Raw genomic sequence first — 17760 nt, 5'->3', positions numbered from 1 at the left:
AAGTGCTCCGGAGCGCGCAGCGTAAACGCGTCGGGTCATGTGACCCTAAAATAACACTTTTCATTGGTTGCTAACAGTTTTTTTTTACAATGAATGAAATCCCCACCCATTTCCTTCACTTCTTCTTTCACTTTTGTGACTGAAAGACCTGCCTTTTTTGCTGCTCCATATTCCTGGATTCATCATGGCTGCCAGACCATCCAGCAGTGAAGATGACTCCAATGATTTCATTGATGAAGAGCCTCCTCAGCCGAAGGTCAAAGAACATTTCATCTGGAAATTTTTTAAGTTTCCAGCAGACCAGAAGAAGGTGAATGCACCAAAAGTAGAGTGCAGGATCTGCAAACAGGTCCTGTCACGGGGTAACCCCCAAAAAAAATACTCTTTTGGCAACTTCACCATGATTCGCCATGTGGAGAGGAGGCACCCCCAGAATTTTGCCCGGGAAAGTGTCAGGGCTCTGGCACAAGAGGTTCCCAGAGATGGGGCCTCTACATCAACAGGAGGAGCAACTTCTTCTGGAAGAGAACAATCACAGGGGCAGGTAGCAAACATTCAACCTGCATTTAACCATGGGGTCGTCAGATGCAGATACTGCAATCAACTCCTCACCTATGGGGAGCAAAGTGTCCTGCTCATGGTTCGGGCATTGGAGAACCATCACTGCCCTTCCCACCCCTAATTTTTTTCTTTTCTTTTTGCTCCTGTTGAGCAGTTTCTATTCCCTGTTTTTGTTCCTGTTCAGTTAAAAGAAGAAAACCAAAAGTTCTTTTCAGAACTACCTCCAATTCTCATCAAAGAGCTATAATCTTAAAAAATGAAGAGTAAGTGAAATATAGTGCATTGATAATTGAAAGGAGAATGAGTAAGAAAGAACAGAAAGGTATGAGAGGTGAAAGGAAGTGAAGTAGGAGGAATGAAAGAAGGTGAGTGTTAGAAAAGAAAGTTATGACACAGTGAATAAACTGGAGGCCTCATTTCTGAAAAGTGACGCATCGCTACGTGAAAACAGCGATGCGTCACTTTTCTGGACGCACTCCTTATGACATTCCAGATATGTCATATTTAATATATGACTAATCAATTCGCAAGGAGTTACAGATATGTCAGTATTTCTGACATATCTGTAAACACAAAAGTAACGCATTGCAGGAGTGCGTCACAAAAGTGACGCAACTCCAGTAATGTGTCCTTTCACATGGAAAAAGCACCATGTGAAAGGTTTGCTGTGAAGCAGGCGCAAGATTTTGGCGCAACAGCATCCTAAAAGTGACGCACTGCGTCATTATTACCAAGCTTTTTGCAAGGAACACCCCCTCTGCATGCATTATACCTGACACTATTTTTTAAAAAGTGACGCATCTAGGTACATGGGTCACTTTTTAAAACTCTGCGCCATATTGTATCTGCATCAGGTATAATGTATGCAGAGGGGGCAATCCCTCGCAAAAAGCTTGGTAATAACGACGTACTGAAATCTATGAGATTTCTCTGCGTCACTTTTAGGATGCTGTTGCGTCAAAATCTTGCGCCGGCCTCGCATCACTTTTATGTTTACAGATATGTCAGAAATACTGACGTATCTGTAACTCCTTGCAACATGATTCGTCATACATTAAATATGACACATCTGGAATGTCATAAGGACTGTGGACAGAAAAGTGACGCATCACACCAGCAGTGTAATAAAATGTGCCTCGTTGCACTATGTTTAAAGGATGCAACAGCATCCTAAAAGTGACGCAGTGAAATCTCAAACATTTCACTGCGTCGCTATTACAAAGCTTTTTGCGGGGGAACACCCCCTCTGCATGCATTATACCTCACGCAGATATAATGTGGCGCTTGATTTTAAAAAGTGACCCATCTACCTAGATACATCACTTTTTAAATATAACGCAACGAGGCACATTTTTTTACACCACTGGTGCGATGCGTCACTTTTCTGTGCGCACTCCTTATGACATTCCAAGTAACGCATTGCTGGAGTGCGTCACAAAAGTGACGCAACTCCAGTAATGTGTCCTTTCAAATGGGGAAAGCAGCATGTGAAAGGTCTTGCCTCAGTCTAACACCTGCTGTAAAGCAGGCACAAGATTTTGACGCAACAGCATCCGAAAACTGACGCAGAGAAATCTCAAAGATTTCACTGCGTCGCTATTACAAAGCTTTTTGCGGGAAAACACCGCCTCTGCATGCATTATACCTGACGCTATTTTTAAAAAGTGACGCATCTAGGTACATGGGTCACTTTTTAAAACTCTGCGCCACATTATTTCTGCGTCAGGTATAATGTATGCAAAGGGGGCATTCCCCCGCAAAAAGCTTGGTAATAACGACGTACTGAAATCTATAAGATTTCTCTGCGTCACTTTTAGGATGCTGTTGCGTCAAAATCTTGCACCTGCCTCGCATCACTTTTATGTTTACAGATATGTCAGAAATACTGACGTATCTGTAACTCCTTGCAACATGATTCGTCATACATTAAATATGACACATCTAGAATGTCATAAGGAGTGCGCACAGAAAAGTGACGCATAACACCAGCAGTGTAATAAAATGTACCTCGTTGCACTATATTTAAAAAGTGACGCATCTTGATAGATGCGTCACTTTTTAAATATTGCATAACAATGCGCATTTTTTTACACCGCTGGTGCGTCACAAAAATTGACGCACAGGAGGCGCAAAACTAACAGCGCAAGGCCTTCATAAATATGGTCCTGGATTTTCCCCGTGCTTCGCCGGTGCGCGTACCATGCGCTTCCCCCACGCAAAACGAAAAAAATTTTTTAATGCCCTGCAGGACCCTATTTTAGTCCCTACATCAAACCTAGGGGGTCAGAGGGGGTCTACTCTTCCCCCTTATGGTCATTTGCCCCTTTTTTTTTCAAACCCCTTGTGTCTCGATTTTACCGAGACACAAGATGGCGGCCGCTCCAGACTGTTTAGAATGTTTACAGACACCCAAGAGCCAATCAGCTTTCTGCGCGCAAGTCGCGTGTCGCGCCGGGAGCGCACTCAAGTGCGCGCACCGGAGAGCGCCTATAGATATATATATTTTTTTGAACCTTAATTACTCAAAATCCACTGGAGCACATATCTTGAGACATAGCAAAGGCACATCGGGCTACCAGTCCCTACAATTTTGCCAAGTTTGGTGTAAATCCATTCAGCCGTTCGGGCTAAAAGTGAAATTGACCGCCCTATGGAAATTAACATGGGGAAAATGCGTTTTGGGACCCCCCTTTTATCTCGGCCCCCGCATGACGTATCCCCCCCAAACTTTCAGGGAAGGACCGGAGCTCCGCGAGGCCATTTTCAGGAAATTTTCAGGCAGATTCGTCAACCGGTGCCAAAGTTATTCCAAATAGAATTTTGAGATTTAACATTGAAAAAAATCCTAACTATAACTACCTACTGGCGACCGCCAGTAGGTAATATATATAATCAGCTCACTTTACCATTTGCAGCTTATAACTATTAGCCACCAGGGGTCACTACTAACCAAAAGTAGTCATTCTACTTGTAAATCGTGCCAATCGAGTGGAACAGCAGCCTAGGATTCACCACTGCTTCATCTCATTTTCCAACAGATTGTAGACGTAAATTGGTTGTGATGGTACGCCTGTGCATGCTGAAATATTCAGAGCATATTCTGAATTTCAGTTAACACATCAGTAAGCATTTTGGCCATCAGTGAATTCAACCTTTTTTCTCAATCGGAATAGGCAAGGATAATGACAGATATATTTTACAATGTTAGAAAGTACATCATTTTATTTAATTGTGTGAATAAAAGGAATCGCCTCCCCGTCGGGGAATTGAACCCCGGTCTCTGGCGTGACAGGCGGGGATACTGACCACTATACTAACGAGGACTTATTGGCTTCAGTTAAACAGTGCTCACCTCCCTGGGGTTAAGGCATGCTCTCGATCAATTCTCAGTATTGTAATAGGCAGAATTGCTGCTTTTGGTTAGGACAAGTAATCTTTTTTCCTAAATTATTACAATACAGAAATTCCTAGCCAAAAACAATCAGTTTTATGAAGAAATTATATTCATTGAAATAAATATCTATCGATCTTTCTATCTAGCTATCTTTCTATTCATCAATATATATATATTTATATATATATATATATATATATAATCAGCTCACTTTACCATTTACAGCTTAAAACTATTAGCCACCACGGGTCACTACTAACCAAAAGCAGTCATTCTCCTTGTAAATCGTGCCAATCGAGTGGAACAGCAGCCTAGGATTCACCACTGCTTCATCTCATTTTCCAACAGATTGTAGACGTAAATTGGTTTTGATGGTACGCCTGTGCATGCTGAAATATTCAGAGCATATTCTGAATTTCAGTTAACACATCAGTAAGCATTTTGGCCATCAGTGAATTCAACCTTTTTTCTCAATCGGAATAGGCAAGGATAATGACAGATATATTTTACAATGTTAGAAAGTACATCATTTTATTTAATTGTGTGAATAAAAGGAATCGCCTCCCCGTCGGGGAATTGAACCCCGGTCTCCCGCGTGACAGGCGGGGATACTGACCACTATACTAACGAGGACTTATTGGCTTCAGTTAAACAGTGCTCACCTCCCTGGGGTTAAGGCATGCCCTCGATCAATTCTCAGTATTGTACTAGGCAGAATTGCTGCTTTTGGTTAGGACAAGTAATCTTTTTTCCTAAATTATTACAATACAGAAATTCCTAGCCAAAAACAATCAGTTTTATGAAGAAATTATATTCATTGAAATAAATATCTATCGATCTTTCAATCTAGCTATCTTTCTATTCATCAATATATATATTTATATATATATATATATATAATCAGCTCACTTTACCATTTGCAGCTTATAACTATTAGCCACCAGGGGTCACTACTAACCAAAAGCAGTCATTCTACTTGTAAATCGTGCCAATCGAGTGGAACAGCAGCCTAGGATTCACCACTGCTTCATCTCATTTTCCAACAGATTGTAGACGTAAATTGGTTGTGATGGTACGCCTGTGCATGCTGAAATATTCAGAGCATATTCTGAATTTCAGTTAACACATCAGTTAGCATTTTGGCCATCAGTGAATTCAACCTTTTTTCTCAATCGGAATAGGCAAGGATAATGACAGATATATTTTACAATGTTAGAAAGTACATCATTTTATTTAATTGTGTGAATAAAAGGAATCGCCTCCCCGTCGGGGAATTGAACCCCGGTCTCTGGCGTGACAGGCGGGGATACTGACCACTATACTAACGAGGACTTATTGGCTTCAGTTAAACAGTGCTCACCTCCCTGGGGTTAAGGCATGCCCTCGATCAATTCTCAGTATTGTAATAGGCAGAATTGCTGCTTTTGGTTAGGACAAGTAATCTTTTTTCCTAAATTATTACAATACAGAAATTCCTAGCCAAAAACAATCAGTTTTATGAAGAAATTATATTCATTGAAATAAATATCTATCGATCTTTCTATCTAGCTATCTTTCTATTCATCAATATATATATTTATATATATATATATATATATAATCAGCTCACTTTACCATTTGCAGCTTATAACTATTAGCCACCAGGGGTCACTACTAACCAAAAGCAGTCATTCTACTTGTAAATCGTGCCAATCGAGTGGAACAGCAGCCTAGGATTCACCACTGCTTCATCTCATTTTCCAACAGATTGTAGACGTAAATTGGTTTTGATGGTACGCCTGTGCATGCTGAAATATTCAGAGCATATTCTGAATTTCAGTTAACACATCAGTAAGCATTTTGGCCATCAGTGAATTCAACCTTTTTTCTCAATCGTAATAGGCAAGGATAATGACAGATATATTTTACAATGTTAGAAAGTACATCATTTTATTTAATTGTGTGAATAAAAGGAATCGCCTCCCCGTCGGGGAATTGAACCCCGGTCTCCCGCGTGACAGGCGGGGATACTGACCACTATACTAACGAGGACTTATTGGCTTCAGTTAAACAGTGCTCACCTCCCTGGGGTTAAGGCATGCCCTCGATCAATTCTCAGTATTGTACTAGGCAGAATTGCTGCTTTTGGTTAGGACAAGTAATCTTTTTTCCTAAATTATTACAATACAGAAATTCCTAGCCAAAAACAATCAGTTTTATGAAGAAATTATATTCATTGAAATAAATATCTATCGATCTTTCAATCTAGCTATCTTTCTATTCATCAATATATATATTTATATATATATATATATATAATCAGCTCACTTTACCATTTGCAGCTTATAACTATTAGCCACCAGGGGTCACTACTAACCAAAAGCAGTCATTCTACTTGTAAATCGTGCCAATCGAGTGGAACAGCAGCCTAGGATTCACCACTGCTTCATCTCATTTTCCAACAGATTGTAGACGTAAATTGGTTGTGATGGTACGCCTGTGCATGCTGAAATATTCAGAGCATATTCTGAATTTCAGTTAACACATCAGTTAGCATCTTGGCCATCAGTGAATTCAACCTTTTTTCTCAATCGGAATAGGCAAGGATAATGACAGATATATTTTACAATGTTAGAAAGTACATCATTTTATTTAATTGTGTGAATAAAAGGAATCGCCTCCCCGTCGGGGAATTGAACCCCAGTCTCTGGCGTGACAGGCGGGGATACTGACCACTATACTAACGAGGACTTATTGGCTTCAGTTAAACAGTGCTCACCTCCCTGGGGTTAAGGCATGCCCTCGATCAATTCTCAGTATTGTAATAGGCAGAATTGCTGCTTTTGGTTAGGACAAGTAATCTTTTTTCCTAAATTATTACAATACAGAAATTCCTAGCCAAAAACAATCAGTTTTATGAAGAAATTATATTCATTGAAATAAATATCTATCGATCTTTCTATCTAGCTATCTTTCTATTCATCAATATATATATTTATATATATATATATATATAATCAGCTCACTTTACCATTTGCAGCTTATAACTATTAGCCACCAGGGGTCACTACTAACCAAAAGCAGTCATTATACTTGTAAATCGTGCCAATCGAGTGGAACAGCAGCCTAGGATTCACCACTGCTTCATCTCATTTTCCAACAGATTGTAGACGTAAATTGGTTTTGATGGTACGCCTGTGCATGCTGAAATATTCAGATCATATTCTGAATTTCAGTTAACACATCAGTAAGCATTTTGGCCATCAGTGAATTCAACCTTTTTTCTCAATCGGAATAGGCAAGGATAATGACAGATGTATTTTACAATGTTAGAAAGTACATCATTTTATTTAATTGTGTGAATAAAAGGAATCGCCTCCCCGTCGGGGAATTGAACCCCGGTCTCTGGCGTGACAGGCGGGGATACTGACCACTATACTAACGAGGACTTATTGGCTTCAGTTAAACAGTGCTCACCTTCCTGGGGTTAAGGCATGCCCTCGATCAATTCTCAGTATTGTAATAGGCAGAATTGCTGCTTTTGGTTAGGACAAGTAATCTTTTTTCCTAAATTATTACAATACAGAAATTCCTAGCCAAAAACAATCAGTTTTATGAAGAAATTATATTCATTGAAATAAATATCTATCGATCTTTCTATCTAGCTATCTTTCTATTCATCAATATATATATTTATATATATATATATATATATATAATCAGCTCACTTTACCATTTGCAGCTTATAACTATTAGCCACCAGGGGTCACTACTAACCAAAAGCAGTCATTCTACTTGTAAATCGTGCCAATCGAGTGGAACAGCAGCCTAGGATTCACCACTGCTTCATCTCATTTTCCAACAGATTGTAGACGTAAATTGGTTTTGATGGTACGCCTGTGCATGCTGAAATATTCAGAGCATATTCTGAATTTCAGTTAACACATCAGTAAGCATTTTGGCCATCAGTGACTTCAACCTTTTTTCTCAATCGGAATAGGCAAGGATAATGACAGATATATTTTACAATGTTAGAAAGTACATCATTTTATTTAATTGTGTGAATAAAAGGAATCGCCTCCCCGTCGGGGAATTGAACCCCGGTCTCTGGCGTGACAGGTGGGGATACTGACCACTATACTAACGAGGACTTATTGGCTTCAGTTAAACAGGGCTCACCTTCCTGGGGTTAAGGCATGCCCTCGATCAATTCTCAGTATTGTAATAGGCAGAATTGCTGCTTTTGGTTAGGACAAGTACATTTTTTTCCTAAATTATTACAATACAGAAATTCCTAGCCAAAAACAATCAGTTTTATGAAGAAATTATATTCATTGAAATAAATATCTATCGATCTTTCTATCTAGCTATCTTTCTATTCATCAATATATATATTTATATATATATATATGTATATATAATCAGCTCACTTTACCATTTACAGCTTAAAACTATTAGCCACCACGGGTCACTACTAACCAAAAGCAGTCATTCTCCTTGTAAATCGTGCCAATCGAGTGGAACAGCAGACTAGGATTCACGACTGCTTCATCTCATTTTCCAACAGATTGTAGACGTAAATTGGTTTTGATGGTACGCCTGTGCATGCTGAAATATTCAGATCATATTCTGAATTTCAGTTAACACATCAGTAAGCATTTTGGCCATCAGTGAATTCAACCTTTTTTCTTAATCGGAATAGGCAAGGATAATGACAGATATATTTTACAATGTTAGAAAGTACATCATTTTATTTAATTGTGTGAATAAAAGTAATCGCCTCCCCGTCGGGGAATTGAACCCCGGTCTCTGGCGTGACAGGCGGGGATACTGACCACTATACTAACGAGGACTTATTGGCTTCAGTTAAACAGTGCTCACCTCCCTGGGGTTAAGGCATGCCCTCGATCAATTCTCAGTATTGTAATAGGCACAATTGCTGCTTTTGGTTAGGACAAGTAATCTTTTTTCCTAAATTATTACAATACAGAAATTCCTAGCCAAAAACAATCAGTTTTATGAAGAAATTATTTCATTGAAATAAATATCTATCGATCTGTCTATCTAGCTATCTTTCTATTCATCAATATATATATATATATATATATATATATATATATATATAAACAGCTCACTTTACCATTTGCAGCTTATAACTTTTAGCCACCACGGGTCACTACTAACCAAAAGCACTCATTCTCCTTGTAAATCGTGCCAATCGAGTGGAACAGCAGCCTAGGATTCACGACTGCTTCATCTCATTTTCCAACAGATTGTAGACGTAAATTGGTTTTGATGGTACGCCTGTGCATGCTGAAATATTCAGATCATATTCTGAATTTCAGTTAACACATCAGTAAGCATTTTGGCCATCAGTGAATTCAACCTTTTTTCTCAATCGGAATAGGCAAGGATAATGACAGATATATTTTACAATGTTAGAAAGTACATCATTTTATTTAATTGTGTGAATAAAAGGAATCGCCTCCCCGTCGGGGAATTGAACCCCGGTCTCTGGCGTGACAGGCGGGGATATTGACCACTATACTAACGAGGACTTATTGGCTTAAGTTAAACAGTGCTCACCTCCCTGGGGTTAAGGCATGCCCTCGATCAATTCTCAGTATTGTAATAGGCAGAATTGCTGCTTTTGGTTAGGACAAGTAATCTTTTTTCCTAAATTATTACAATACAGAAATTCCTAGCCAAAAACAATCAGTTTTAGGAAGAAATTATATTCATTGAAATAAATATCTATCGATCTTTCTATCTAGCTATCTTTCTATTCATCAGTATATATATTTATATATATATATATATATATATATATATATATATATATATATATAATCAGCTCACTTTACCATTTACAGCTTAAAACTATTAGCCACCACGGGTCACTACTAACCAAAAGCAGTCATTCTCCTTGTAAATCGTGCCAATCGAGTGGAACAGCAGCCTAGGATTCACGACTGCTTCATCTCATTTTCCAACAGATTGTAGACGTAAATTGGTTTTGATGGTACGCCTGTGCATGCTGAAATATTCAGATCATATTCTGAATTTCAGTTAACACATCAGTAAGCATTTTGGCCATCAGTGAATTCAACCTTTTTTCTCAATCGGAATAGGCAAGGATAATGACAGATATATTTTACAATGTTAGAAAGTACATCATTTTATTTAATTGTGTGAATAAAAGGAATCGCCTCCCCGTCGGGGAATTGAACCCCGGTCTCCCGCGTGACAGGCGGGGATACTGACCACTATACTAACGAGGACTTATTGGCTTCAGTTAAACAGTGCTCACCTCCCTGGGGTTAAGGCATGCCCTCGATCAATTCTCAGTATTGTAATAGGCAGAATTGCTGCTTTTGGTTAGGACAAGTAAACTTTTTTCCTAAATTATTACAATACAGAAATTCCTAGCCAAAAACAATTAGTTTTATGAAGAAATTATTTCATTGAAATAAATATCTATCGATCTGTCTATCTAGCTATCTTTCTATTCATCAATATATATATTTATATATATATATATATAATCAGCTCACTTTACCATTTGCAGCTTATAACTATTAGCCACCAGGGGTCACTACTAACCAAAAGCAGTCATTCTACTTGTAAATCGTGCCAATTGAGTGGAACAGCAGCCTAGGATTCACCACTGCTTCATCTCATTTTCCAACAGATTGTAGACGTAAATTGGTTTTGATGGTACGCCTGTGCATGCTGAAATATTCAGAGCATATTCTGAATTTCAGTTAACACATCAGTAAGCATTTTGGCCATCAGTGAATTCAACCTTTTTTCTCAATCGGAATAGGCAAGGATAATGACAGATATATTTTACAATGTTAGAAAGTACATCATTTTATTTAATTGTGTGAATAAAAGGAATCGCCTCCCCGTCGGGGAATTGAACCCCGGTCTCTGGCGTGACAGGCGGGGATACTGACCACTATACTAACGAGGACTTATTGGCTTCAGTTAAACAGTGCTCACCTCCCTGGGGTTAAGGCATGCCCTCGATCAATTCTCAGTATTGTAATAGGCAGAATTGCTGCTTTTGGTTAGGACAAGTAATCTTTTTTCCTAAATTATTACAATACAGAAATTCCTAGCCAAAAACAATCAGTTTTATGAAGAAATTATATTCATTGAAATAAATATCTATCGATCTTTCTATCTAGCTATCTTTCTATTCATCAATATATATATTTATATATATATATATATATATATAATCAGCTCACTTTACCATTTGCAGCTTATAACTATTAGCCACCAGGGGTCACTACTAACCAAAAGCAGTCATTCTACTTGTAAATCGTGCCAATCGAGTGGAACAGCGGCCTAGGATTCACCACTGCTTCATCTCATTTTCCAACAGATTGTAGACGTAAATTGGTTTTGATGGTACGCCTGTGCATGCTGAAATATTCAGAGCATATTCTGAATTTCAGTTAACACATCAGTAAGCATTTTGGCCATCAGTGAATTCAACCTTTTTTCTCAATCGTAATAGGCAAGGATAATGACAGATATATTTTACAATGTTAGAAAGTACATCATTTTATTTAATTGTGTGAATAAAAGGAATCGCCTCCCCGTCGGGGAATTGAACCCCGGTCTCCCGCGTGACAGGCGGGGATACTGACCACTATACTAACGAGGACTTATTGGCTTCAGTTAAACAGTGCTCACCTCCCTGGGGTTAAGGCATGCCCTCGATCAATTCTCAGTATTGTACTAGGCAGAATTGCTGCTTTTGGTTAGGACAAGTAATCTTTTTTCCTAAATTATTACAATACAGAAATTCCTAGCCAAAAACAATCAGTTTTATGAAGAAATTATATTCATTGAAATAAATATCTATCGATCTTTCAATCTAGCTATCTTTCTATTCATCAATATATATATTTATATATATATATATATATAATCAGCTCACTTTACCATTTGCAGCTTATAACTATTAGCCACCAGGGGTCACTACTAACCAAAAGCAGTCATTCTACTTGTAAATCGTGCCAATCGAGTGGAACAGCAGCCTAGGATTCACCACTGCTTCATCTCATTTTCCAACAGATTGTAGACGTAAATTGGTTGTGATGGTACGCCTGTGCATGCTGAAATATTCAGAGCATATTCTGAATTTCAGTTAACACATCAGTTAGCATCTTGGCCATCAGTGAATTCAACCTTTTTTCTCAATCGGAATAGGCAAGGATAATGACAGATATATTTTACAATGTTAGAAAGTACATCATTTTATTTAATTGTGTGAATAAAAGGAATCGCCTCCCCGTCGGGGAATTGAACCCCAGTCTCTGGCGTGACAGGCGGGGATACTGACCACTATACTAACGAGGACTTATTGGCTTCAGTTAAACAGTGCTCACCTCCCTGGGGTTAAGGCATGCCCTCGATCAATTCTCAGTATTGTAATAGGCAGAATTGCTGCTTTTGGTTAGGACAAGTAATCTTTTTTCCTAAATTATTACAATACAGAAATTCCTAGCCAAAAACAATCAGTTTTATGAAGAAATTATATTCATTGAAATAAATATCTATCGATCTTTCTATCTAGCTATCTTTCTATTCATCAATATATATATTTATATATATATATATATATAATCAGCTCACTTTACCATTTGCAGCTTATAACTATTAGCCACCAGGGGTCACTACTAACCAAAAGCAGTCATTATACTTGTAAATCGTGCCAATCGAGTGGAACAGCAGCCTAGGATTCACCACTGCTTCATCTCATTTTCCAACAGATTGTAGACGTAAATTGGTTTTGATGGTACGCCTGTGCATGCTGAAATATTCAGATCATATTCTGAATTTCAGTTAACACATCAGTAAGCATTTTGGCCATCAGTGAATTCAACCTTTTTTCTCAATCGGAATAGGCAAGGATAATGACAGATGTATTTTACAATGTTAGAAAGTACATCATTTTATTTAATTGTGTGAATAAAAGGAATCGCCTCCCCGTCGGGGAATTGAACCCCGGTCTCTGGCGTGACAGGCGGGGATACTGACCACTATACTAACGAGGACTTATTGGCTTCAGTTAAACAGTGCTCACCTTCCTGGGGTTAAGGCATGCCCTCGATCAATTCTCAGTATTGTAATAGGCAGAATTGCTGCTTTTGGTTAGGACAAGTAATCTTTTTTCCTAAATTATTACAATACAGAAATTCCTAGCCAAAAACAATCAGTTTTATGAAGAAATTATATTCATTGAAATAAATATCTATCGATCTTTCTATCTAGCTATCTTTCTATTCATCAATATATATATTTATATATATATATATATATATATAATCAGCTCACTTTACCATTTGCAGCTTATAACTATTAGCCACCAGGGGTCACTACTAACCAAAAGCAGTCATTCTACTTGTAAATCGTGCCAATCGAGTGGAACAGCAGCCTAGGATTCACCACTGCTTCATCTCATTTTCCAACAGATTGTAGACGTAAATTGGTTTTGATGGTACGCCTGTGCATGCTGAAATATTCAGAGCATATTCTGAATTTCAGTTAACACATCAGTAAGCATTTTGGCCATCAGTGACTTCAACCTTTTTTCTCAATCGGAATAGGCAAGGATAATGACAGATATATTTTACAATGTTAGAAAGTACATCATTTTATTTAATTGTGTGAATAAAAGGAATCGCCTCCCCGTCGGGGAATTGAACCCCGGTCTCTGGCGTGACAGGTGGGGATACTGACCACTATACTAACGAGGACTTATTGGCTTCAGTTAAACAGGGCTCACCTTCCTGGGGTTAAGGCATGCCCTCGATCAATTCTCAGTATTGTAATAGGCAGAATTGCTGCTTTTGGTTAGGACAAGTACATTTTTTTCCTAAATTATTACAATACAGAAATTCCTAGCCAAAAACAATCAGTTTTATGAAGAAATTATATTCATTGAAATAAATATCTATCGATCTTTCTATCTAGCTATCTTTCTATTCATCAATATATATATTTATATATATATATATGTATATATAATCAGCTCACTTTACCATTTACAGCTTAAAACTATTAGCCACCACGGGTCACTACTAACCAAAAGCAGTCATTCTCCTTGTAAATCGTGCCAATCGAGTGGAACAGCAGACTAGGATTCACGACTGCTTCATCTCATTTTCCAACAGATTGTAGACGTAAATTGGTTTTGATGGTACGCCTGTGCATGCTGAAATATTCAGATCATATTCTGAATTTCAGTTAACACATCAGTAAGCATTTTGGCCATCAGTGAATTCAACCTTTTTTCTTAATCGGAATAGGCAAGGATAATGACAGATATATTTTACAATGTTAGAAAGTACATCATTTTATTTAATTGTGTGAATAAAAGTAATCGCCTCCCCGTCGGGGAATTGAACCCCGGTCTCTGGCGTGACAGGCGGGGATACTGACCACTATACTAACGAGGACTTATTGGCTTCAGTTAAACAGTGCTCACCTCCCTGGGGTTAAGGCATGCCCTCGATCAATTCTCAGTATTGTAATAGGCACAATTGCTGCTTTTGGTTAGGACAAGTAATCTTTTTTCCTAAATTATTACAATACAGAAATTCCTAGCCAAAAACAATCAGTTTTATGAAGAAATTATTTCATTGAAATAAATATCTATCGATCTGTCTATCTAGCTATCTTTCTATTCATCAATATATATATATATATATATATATATATATATATATATAAACAGCTCACTTTACCATTTGCAGCTTATAACTTTTAGCCACCACGGGTCACTACTAACCAAAAGCACTCATTCTCCTTGTAAATCGTGCCAATCGAGTGGAACAGCAGCCTAGGATTCACGACTGCTTCATCTCATTTTCCAACAGATTGTAGACGTAAATTGGTTTTGATGGTACGCCTGTGCATGCTGAAATATTCAGATCATATTCTGAATTTCAGTTAACACATCAGTAAGCATTTTGGCCATCAGTGAATTCAACCTTTTTTCTCAATCGGAATAGGCAAGGATAATGACAGATATATTTTACAATGTTAGAAAGTACATCATTTTATTTAATTGTGTGAATAAAAGGAATCGCCTCCCCGTCGGGGAATTGAACCCCGGTCTCTGGCGTGACAGGCGGGGATATTGACCACTATACTAACGAGGACTTATTGGCTTAAGTTAAACAGTGCTCACCTCCCTGGGGTTAAGGCATGCCCTCGATCAATTCTCAGTATTGTAATAGGCAGAATTGCTGCTTTTGGTTAGGACAAGTAATCTTTTTTCCTAAATTATTACAATACAGAAATTCCTAGCCAAAAACAATCAGTTTTAGGAAGAAATTATATTCATTGAAATAAATATCTATCGATCTTTCTATCTAGCTATCTTTCTATTCATCAGTATATATATTTATATATATATATATATATATATATATATATATATATATATATATAATCAGCTCACTTTACCATTTACAGCTTAAAACTATTAGCCACCACGGGTCACTACTAACCAAAAGCAGTCATTCTCCTTGTAAATCGTGCCAATCGAGTGGAACAGCAGCCTAGGATTCACGACTGCTTCATCTCATTTTCCAACAGATTGTAGACGTAAATTGGTTTTGATGGTACGCCTGTGCATGCTGAAATATTCAGATCATATTCTGAATTTCAGTTAACACATCAGTAAGCATTTTGGCCATCAGTGAATTCAACCTTTTTTCTCAATCGGAATAGGCAAGGATAATGACAGATATATTTTACAATGTTAGAAAGTACATCATTTTATTTAATTGTGTGAATAAAAGGAATCGCCTCCCCGTCGGGGAATTGAACCCCGGTCTCCCGCGTGACAGGCGGGGATACTGACCACTATACTAACGAGGACTTATTGGCTTCAGTTAAACAGTGCTCACCTCCCTGGGGTTAAGGCATGCCCTCGATCAATTCTCAGTATTGTAATAGGCAGAATTGCTGCTTTTGGTTAGGACAAGTAAACTTTTTTCCTAAATTATTACAATACAGAAATTCCTAGCCAAAAACAATTAGTTTTATGAAGAAATTATTTCATTGAAATAAATATCTATCGATCTGTCTATCTAGCTATCTTTCTATTCATCAATATATATATTTATATATATATATATATAATCAGCTCACTTTACCATTTGCAGCTTATAACTATTAGCCACCAGGGGTCACTACTAACCAAAAGCAGTCATTCTACTTGTAAATCGTGCCAATTGAGTGGAACAGCAGCCTAGGATTCACCACTGCTTCATCTCATTTTCCAACAGATTGTAGACGTAAATTGGTTTTGATGGTACGCCTGTGCATGCTGAAATATTCAGAGCATATTCTGAATTTCAGTTAACACATCAGTAAGCATTTTGGCCATCAGTGAATTCAACCTTTTTTCTCAATCGGAATAGGCAAGGATAATGACAGATATATTTTACAATGTTAGAAAGTACATCATTTTATTTAATTGTGTGAATAAAAGGAATCGCCTCCCCGTCGGGGAATTGAACCCCGGTCTCTGGCGTGACAGGCGGGGATACTGACCACTATACTAACGAGGACTTATTGGCTTCAGTTAAACAGTGCTCACCTCCCTGGGGTTAAGGCATGCCCTCGATCAATTCTCAGTATTGTAATAGGCAGAATTGCTGCTTTTGGTTAGGACAAGTAATCTTTTTTCCTAAATTATTACAATACAGAAATTCCTAGCCAAAAACAATCAGTTTTATGAAGAAATTATATTCATTGAAATAAATATCTATCGATCTTTCTATCTAGCTATCTTTCTATTCATCAATATATATATTTATATATATATATATATATATATATATAATCAGCTCACTTTACCATTTGCAGCTTATAACTATTAGCCACCAGGGGTCACTACTAACCAAAAGCAGTCATTCTACTTGTAAATCGTGCCAATCGAGTGGAACAGCAGCCTAGGATTCACCACTGCTTCATCTCATTTTCCAACAGATTGTAGACGTAAATTGGTTTTGATGGTACGCCTGTGCATGCTGAAATATTCAGATCATATTCTGAATTTCAGTTAACACATCAGTAAGCATTTTGGCCATCAGTGAATTCAACCTTTTTTCTCAATCGGAATAGGCAAGGATAATGACAGATATATTTTACAATGTTAGAAAGTACATCATTTTATTTAATTGTGTGAATAAAAGGAATCGCCTCCCCGTCGGGGAATTGAACCCCGGTCTCTGGCGTGACAGGCGGGGATACTGACCACTATACTAACGAGGACTTATTGGCTTCAGTTAAACAGTGCTCACCTCCCTGGGGTTAAGGCATGCCCTCAATCAATTCTCAGTATTGTAATAGGCAGAATTGCTGCTTTTGGTTAGGACAAGTAATCTTTTTTCCTAAATTATTACAATACAGAAATTCCTAGCCAAAAACAATCAGTTTTATGAAGAAATTATATTCATTGAAATAAATATCTATCGATCTTTCTATCTAGCTATCTTTCTATTCATCAATATATATATTATATATATATATATATATATATATATATATATATATATATATATATATATATATAATCAGCTCACTTTACCATTTACAGCTTAAAACTATTAGCCACCACGGGTCACTACTAACCAAAAGCAGTCATTCTCCTTGTAAATCGTGCCAATCGAGTGGAACAGCAGCCTAGGATTCACGACTGCTTCATCTCATTTTCCAACAGATTGTAGACGTAAATTGGTTTTGATGGTACGCCTGTGCATGCTGAAATATTCAGATCATATTCTGAATTT

General features: G+C 37.6%; 5 non-coding genes across 5 annotated transcripts; all 5 read right to left on the bottom strand.

Annotated features, from left to right (window-relative positions):
• Nucleotides 1–4516: 4516 nt before the first annotated feature.
• On the bottom strand, nt 4517–4588 carry TRNAD-GUC (transfer RNA aspartic acid (anticodon GUC)). Its single transcript has one exon. It is a non-coding gene; the product is annotated as a tRNA-Asp (tRNA).
• Nucleotides 4589–5914: 1326 nt separating this feature from the next.
• On the bottom strand, nt 5915–5986 carry TRNAD-GUC (transfer RNA aspartic acid (anticodon GUC)). The gene has a single exon. It is a non-coding gene; the product is annotated as a tRNA-Asp (tRNA).
• A 4157-nt stretch (nt 5987–10143) lies between these two features.
• On the bottom strand, nt 10144–10215 carry TRNAD-GUC (transfer RNA aspartic acid (anticodon GUC)). The gene has a single exon. It is a non-coding gene; the product is annotated as a tRNA-Asp (tRNA).
• A 1325-nt stretch (nt 10216–11540) lies between these two features.
• TRNAD-GUC (transfer RNA aspartic acid (anticodon GUC)) lies at nt 11541–11612 on the bottom strand. The gene has a single exon. It is a non-coding gene; the product is annotated as a tRNA-Asp (tRNA).
• Nucleotides 11613–15769: 4157 nt separating this feature from the next.
• TRNAD-GUC (transfer RNA aspartic acid (anticodon GUC)) lies at nt 15770–15841 on the bottom strand. Its single transcript has one exon. It is a non-coding gene; the product is annotated as a tRNA-Asp (tRNA).
• Nucleotides 15842–17760: the final 1919 nt, after the last annotated feature.

Source organism: Lissotriton vulgaris, chromosome 1_1 (genome assembly GCF_964263255.1).
Source record: "Lissotriton vulgaris chromosome 1_1, aLisVul1.2, whole genome shotgun sequence".
Classification (NCBI taxonomy): Eukaryota; Metazoa; Chordata; class Amphibia; order Caudata; family Salamandridae; genus Lissotriton; species Lissotriton vulgaris.
This window is presented reverse-complemented; position numbering and strand designations above follow the sequence as displayed.